At 40.5% G+C, this 6,740-nt stretch overlaps 1 non-coding gene across 1 annotated transcript; it reads left to right on the forward strand.

Annotated features, from left to right (window-relative positions):
* The first annotated feature begins 926 nt into the window (after positions 1-926).
* Positions 927-1,033, forward strand: LOC143647454 (U6 spliceosomal RNA). The gene has a single exon (XR_013158083.1). It is a non-coding gene; the product is annotated as a U6 spliceosomal RNA (small nuclear RNA).
* The last annotated feature ends 5,707 nt before the right edge of the window (positions 1,034-6,740 follow it).

Below are 6,740 nucleotides of genomic sequence, written 5' to 3' on the forward strand. Positions count from 1 at the left end.
ATTCGAGAATAAACTTGAAATATGTCATTGGTAACAGAGTTCAGCAGGAGTTAGAAACAGGGTAAGACAATGGGTAATTGAAGCTGAAGGGATACAGACTGTGCAACAGGACTAGATACAAAAACTCAAAAATGGACAGCACAATAATACCTAATTGTAAAGTAATCATGTTAAAACACTGAATGAAGCTGCATCTGAGCTATAGGTTTTTGTTTTGTTTTGTGTTGTTTTGTTTTGATTTTACTATTATTACTTTTATTTTTTTCTCTATATTAACATTCTATATCTTTTTCGGTTATGTTGCTAGTTCTTCTAAACCAATGCAAATGTACTAAGAAATGATGATCATGCATCTATGTGATGATGTTAAGAATTAATGATTGCATGTGTAGAATGGTATGATCTCGAAATGTTGGGTTAATTTCTTTTTTTCCGTTAATTAAAAAAAAAAAAAAAAAGAGAAGGGATAATTGGAGATGAAGGGATACAGACTGTACAACGGGACTGGATATAAAAACTCAGAAATGGACAGCACAATACTACCCAATTGTAATGCAATTATGTTAAAACACTGAATGAAGCTGCATGTGAGGTATAGGTTTTTTGTTTTTGTTTTTTTTGTTTTTTTTCTTTCTATTATTGTTTTAATTCTTATTCTGTTGTCTTTTTATTTCTTTTTCTAAATCGATGCAAATGTACTAAGAAATGATGAATATGCAACTATGTGATGTTATTAAGAATTACTGATTGTACATGTAGATTGGAATGATTTCTAATTGTTTTGTTAATTCTTTTTTTAATTAATAAAAAAAAAAATTTTAACAAAAAAAAAAAAAAGAATTACTGATTGTACATGTAGATTGGAATGATTTCTAATTGTTTTGTTAATTCTTTTTTTAATTAATAAAAAAAAAAAAGATAGCGTGGTGCTCACTTCAGTAGCTCATACACTAAAATAGGAATGATACAGAGAAGATTGGCGTGGCCCATGCACAAGGATGATATGCAAATTTGTGAAGCAATCCATGTTATTATTAGATACTGATGGAGTACAGAATGTTCAACCGGGCTGATTGTAAAGATCCAAAAATGGATAGCACAATACTATCTGATGGCAGCCCAATATTGTAAGTACACTAAAGGAAGTTGATTGCGAGTATAGTTGAGGGAGGTGGGCTGGGGGCATATATGACACCAAAAGGAAAAAATAGAGGCTAAAGACTGAGATGGTATGACTTAGTGATGCCTAGTGTGGACAATGACGGTGATTAAATATACAAATATAAGAATGTCTTTGCATGAGGGAGAGCAAAGGAATGTCAACACTAGGGATCTTCCTCAGATTCAACTTCTGATGCCAAAACTGCTGAAAGAAATAATTTGCATGTATGAATTAAAACAAAAGAGTTCATTGAGAAAGGATAATTTTGCTAGAAGGGAGCTTTCAAAACCCAAAACAGAGAGTCTCAATAGCCATGTGCTCATAGCTGCTTATAAAAGTATTGTTAGAGAATTTCTATGTATATGGTTCGAGTGGGATGGGTGGCTGGGTTACATTGGCCAATGGACATTCAAATCTCTTATTACACATTGGGGATCAGATGCACAATGATTAGATAGTTATATGTGCCTAGTCTGATGACCTATCTCTACTGGACCAAAAGCAGCCATCACCAGGTGTTACTAATATGCAGTTTTGTAGGGTGCATTTCATTTCCTAGGAAAACCCCGGCGGTCAATTGTTTTTGTCATTTTAACATTACCTATCATTTCTCTGTATGGGTTTGTTCCCAGCAATGCACAGAGCAGGCGGCCATTTCATTTTATTTACCACAACGAATATCCCCCCAAATCAAGGACATCTGACAAAGTCATCCATCCGAATTGTCAAAGAAAAATGGGCATTGTTAAATAAGCAAAGATGGTTTTATTCATAGCCACCAGAGTAGGGGAAAGAGAATAGAACTCACCTCCAATGAAGGGGGTGGGGAGCGGGTGCTGAGTTTTACTCTGGACAAGGCAATGGAAAAGTACCAGTAAGTCATCTGCCAAAAAAGGGAGGGAGAGGATGAGAGGATGGAGGTTGATAACTAATACAAGAAGTCTGTTTCCCTTTTTTGGAAAGTTTGCAGTCTGAGTTGTTTTGCTGTGTTCTACCAGAGCTGAAGGTTTGTTTCACCAAGGTAGTCAGAGTCCAGAGCAAGTGGGCAAGGGCGCTGGAAGAGAAAGGGTGGCAGCTATTCAAGAAAAAGAAAAATAATCGTGGTCGAAATAGAGAAGGAGAGTCTGCAGAGTGGAGGACACTGCTGCATACCCCAACAGAAGGGTACAATCTAGGTGGAACTGGCGGCCGGTTCGCCATTGGGCAAGTAATTTGTCAGAGTTCCAATCGGGTACGGGGTCCACAGAGCTGAAAGGCCTCCCTGCAATAATCCACACCCCTGCACGAGCTCCGAGGGCTCCGGATAGGGAGAAGGCCCCAGACCTCGAGTCAGCCCAAGGCTCTTTCAGCCCACTCCTTGCTGTGCCTCCTTTTAGCTTTCGCGTCTTAGTGGGGCGGTTGCTGGAGCTCTTAGTAATTAGAAGTCCTGATTTCGCCAGGAAAAGGGCGGCAAGGGTGTTCTCTTTCTCGAACGAATTGATTGAGGGTAGCACTGGGAGTGGTAGAGCACGCAATCGTTTCGCTGGCAGCGCAGAGCTAGTTCTTGCTCACGGAATCACTAGCTTCTAGTTTCCCGGTGCCTACAGTTTCTCATCGGCAGTGCCGCTAGGCCCCAGCACCTGCCTTTACTCGGTGGCAGCACGCGGGACTGCACCCGATACCAGGGATTTACGCAGCTCACAGCCACGCGCGGGCTGGTGGCGGGTCGCCGAACCGCTGGTTCCTCAAATCCGAGGGTCTCTGTCTCGTCAGCACTTTGGCTGGTTTTCTGGAATCCCAGCCAGCGGAACCCGGTGGTAGGAGGGCTCGGTTCGCAGAGTTAAATGTGTCGAGGACCCTGCACCGCTTTTTGCTCTGTACAGGCTCTCGGTAGATCACAGCACCCATAGGTGCTCTGTGTTGGCGTTTTGTCCTTCGCGGAGGAACAGTAAACCCGGACGGCGCTCCAGGTGCGAGCACCGCTGTGTGCCCGGGCCCGGCCTTCTCAGGGTCGCAGCCCTCCTTTTCGCACCCGATCGACGTCTGGGTTAACACCCTCGCTAGTGGCGCAGAGCAGGAGGTTTTTCTGTCACCGCAGCATTTGCACCAACTCCCTCGGTTGCAGCGTGCTTCTTTTCTGTGTCGACGATTTATTGGTGACATCCCCGTAGATTGGGCCAAAAGGACAATTGTTGGAGAGCTGCGAGTCTATCCCAGCGAAAAGAGTACCGCTCTTTTTACCAAGCTGAACTTCTCTCAGTCGCCCCATCGCCAGTTGCTCGGTGCCTGTATTATTTCGGTGGCAACACCGAGAATTCTACCGACGTGACTCAGATTTCTACGGAGCAGTTATCCTAGTTTCGCGGAGACTAATGATACTTAGGACCCAATCCACCGTTTCCGACCAGCCTTTTTTTCTAGTAGAGCTGAGCCTGCGCTTTCCCCTCCAGTCCCATTGCTAGCTTGGTGGCGGTCCTTCCTGGGTTCCGCGATCTCTAGTCTCCTCAGAAGACCCTGCGGTTCTGTCTTGTCGTTCAGTTCTTGGTCTTAGCTTGGATCGGGTTAGAGATGCAGGCGACTTCTTCGTTGTAGCAAGTCTCTGTTGGCAGCACTGAGATTTCTAAACGTCGCGTAAGTCGTGTCGTGAATGCAATTTCTCAGCCTAGCAAGTTCCGATTTAAGTGGGACAATTAGTGGTTTACTCCTGCCTGCTAATTCTTAGTCGTAAGAAATCATAGTTTAGTCGTAGCAAATAAGGGTTTGCTAGGGCTTTCGAAATTCCTTAATCGAGATTCCAAATCTCGGTTTAGCCATTTCTCCGTGTATCGTCAGAATTCAGTCCTACCCGTGATTTCTCGTCATAACAAGTCTGACTTCAGTCAGGCTGCGACTAGAAAGACGGAGTGAAAGCGATGTCTTCGGCCTAGCACGTTCCGATACAGACAGAAGCAGTAATAGTTTAGCAGAGCCGGCGAATTCTTAGTCGTAGCAAATTCCGATTTCACAATAGCATCTCCACTTTAGCTAATGCCGTGATTTTTAGCTCCAATAACAGTTGGGACACTCTGGCAAAAGCGATTTTCTTAGTCATTGCAAGTTTTGGATAAGCAATAACAAGCATCACTTAAGTTGTGCCTGTGACTTTTAACCCTCCTAGAAGTAGAGGGATGCCAGCGAATGCAATTTTCTAGGTGCAGCAATTACTGGTTTAGTTGTACCAGCCATTTCCTAGTGTACAGAGTCCTGTACACTAAACCAGGGTTTAGGCATCTCAGGTTTGGGCTTAGAAGTGACAGCTATATAATAAACATGGCTACAGATATAAAGTTCTCGCAGTGTATGGTTAGTTCTTGGAATTGTTTTTTATTTCCCGATTTTTTTTTCCAGAGAATGTGTCCTGCTGAGATTGATGTGTTCAGTGTGTTTTGCTTTAGTTCTATTTGCATTTTAGAATTTTATTTTTATTTTATTGTTCTCAAATATTTTATATAAATTTTGTTATTCACTTCGTGTCGGTATTCTTGAATTTACCACTCAGCATTACGATATGTGGCTTGCTCTGGCATCGCCTGTTTTAATATTATCTTATCCTTTCCAATTTTGAGACATGTGTTTTATGGTTTCAGAATTATTCTCAGAATTTTTAAGAATTTATTTCTAAATTTATTTATTGTTTTTTCAGAAATATTTTTTCTTAATCTTGTTCTAATTATTTTTCATATTATTCCTCTGCATACTCACTACACTAAATGTTTTTAATTTCATATAGATGTATACAAATTTCATTTTATTTTCGTTTTAAATATTTTAAGGTGTTATTTTTGTATATTTATACTTCTTTTAAAGTATATCTTTGTTTTTTTAAGGATCATATTTCATTGCATTTGACACTTATGAATTTTAATCAGGGGTTATCATTCTTTGCTCCTCCTCTGTGGTAAAATCACGGGATTGCTTAGCACAGCACTGATTATAAATTTTAACTATTCCGGGGTAGGGGGTGGGTTGCACATCTCACCAATCCTCCTGCACGTTTGGATTGTATAGTTTAGTGCCATATAGGAGTCTTTATTATGACTTCATTGTTGCACAAGTTGTTTTAGTCGTGTCTGCACGAGTCGTATTGCAGTCCCGGATTTCAGCAGAGCATGTCCCGGTTAGCTGTAGCTACCGGGGGATAAACCCTGAGTGTGATTGCTCTGCAACAACAGGTCGTGATTTAATCGTAACAAATACCAGTTTAGCCTTTTCTGCTATTTCTTAGCCATATCACATCCAAGTCTAAATCATAGCAAGTCAGGATTTAATTGTGCTAGCCCTGGGGTGCCCCTCCCAGCCTTTTCAAGGTCGCAGCACCATTATTTGCATCGAGCTAGTGTCGCAGCAAGAGTAGAGTTTGTGTTACAGCATGTATGTGCACAGAGGCAGAGATTTCTTGCAGCAGCAATGTACAGTCACCCAAACCAGGTATATTATTTATAAGATCTGCTTATTGTCCCGTTTCATTTCAATTAGTTTTCCTCTCGCTGTTTTTTTTTTTTTCCAAAGGGACAATTTATTTCAGTTCTATGGAATCTGTAAAATATTATCTTGTTTCATTTTCTCTGCTGATTTTCATCATTTATATTTCCAACTAAGCTTCATGATATGTGCATGTGTCTGTCACGGATTCGTTTACATATCGTTGCAATTTCCAACTTTGAGAAATGCATTTTATTAGACATTATGGTTCTTAGAATTATTAGTGTAAGAATTTTGTCAGATATCTTTTTAATTTATTTTTTGGTCTTTCTGAAATATTTCCTAACTTTGTTCAAGTTATTTTTCATATTATTGCTTTGCTTGCTCATTACCTTAAATATTATATATATGTACAAGTTTCATTGATTTAATTTTTGTATCCTTACATATTTATAAGGATTTTTTAGTACAGATTAGACTTCTTTTAAAGTATGTCATCGTTTTTAAAGAATATGCTCATGTATTTTAATAGCAGCCATAGGACTGTTGATGTTTATCAATCTTTGCTTTTCCTTTGTAGCAAAATTGCAGGATTGCCTAGTGCAGGGTGATTACAAGTTCTTATTTGTTTCAGGGGTGGCAGGTGGGTCGCACGGCTCACTAGTCCTGTTAAACATTTGGGACATACGGTTTAGTACCATATATAGGAGTCGTTATTATCACTTAATTGTAACTCGACTGGTTTTAGCCATGCTTGCAATTTCTTAGTCTTAACCAGTCCTGAATATAAGCAAAGTGTGTCCCAGTTAGCCTTAGCTGCGATTTCTGAAACTGATAGGAAGGGGGACAGAGCTGTGAGTGTAATTGCTCTGCAACAGCAGGTCGCGATTTAAGTGAAGCAAATAAGGTTTGGTTCTGTCTGAGAGTTTTTGACCATGTCATGTCCATACTACCCGCGACTTCGACGTCTAAATAGTAGCACGTCAGCATTTAATTATGCTTTCCAGGTTTCTTAGTCAGAGCAGGTCTTTATTTGGCCACTTTTAGTATTCCATCCTACTTTGCCAGGTCTAGAGTTTCGAAACTCTTCCCTACACACCCCTCCTCCCATCCCCCATCAATACATACTTAGCTCTAG

The sequence above is a fragment of the Tamandua tetradactyla genome, chromosome 9, assembly GCF_023851605.1.
Source record: "Tamandua tetradactyla isolate mTamTet1 chromosome 9, mTamTet1.pri, whole genome shotgun sequence".
In the NCBI taxonomy this organism is placed as follows: Eukaryota; Metazoa; Chordata; class Mammalia; order Pilosa; family Myrmecophagidae; genus Tamandua; species Tamandua tetradactyla.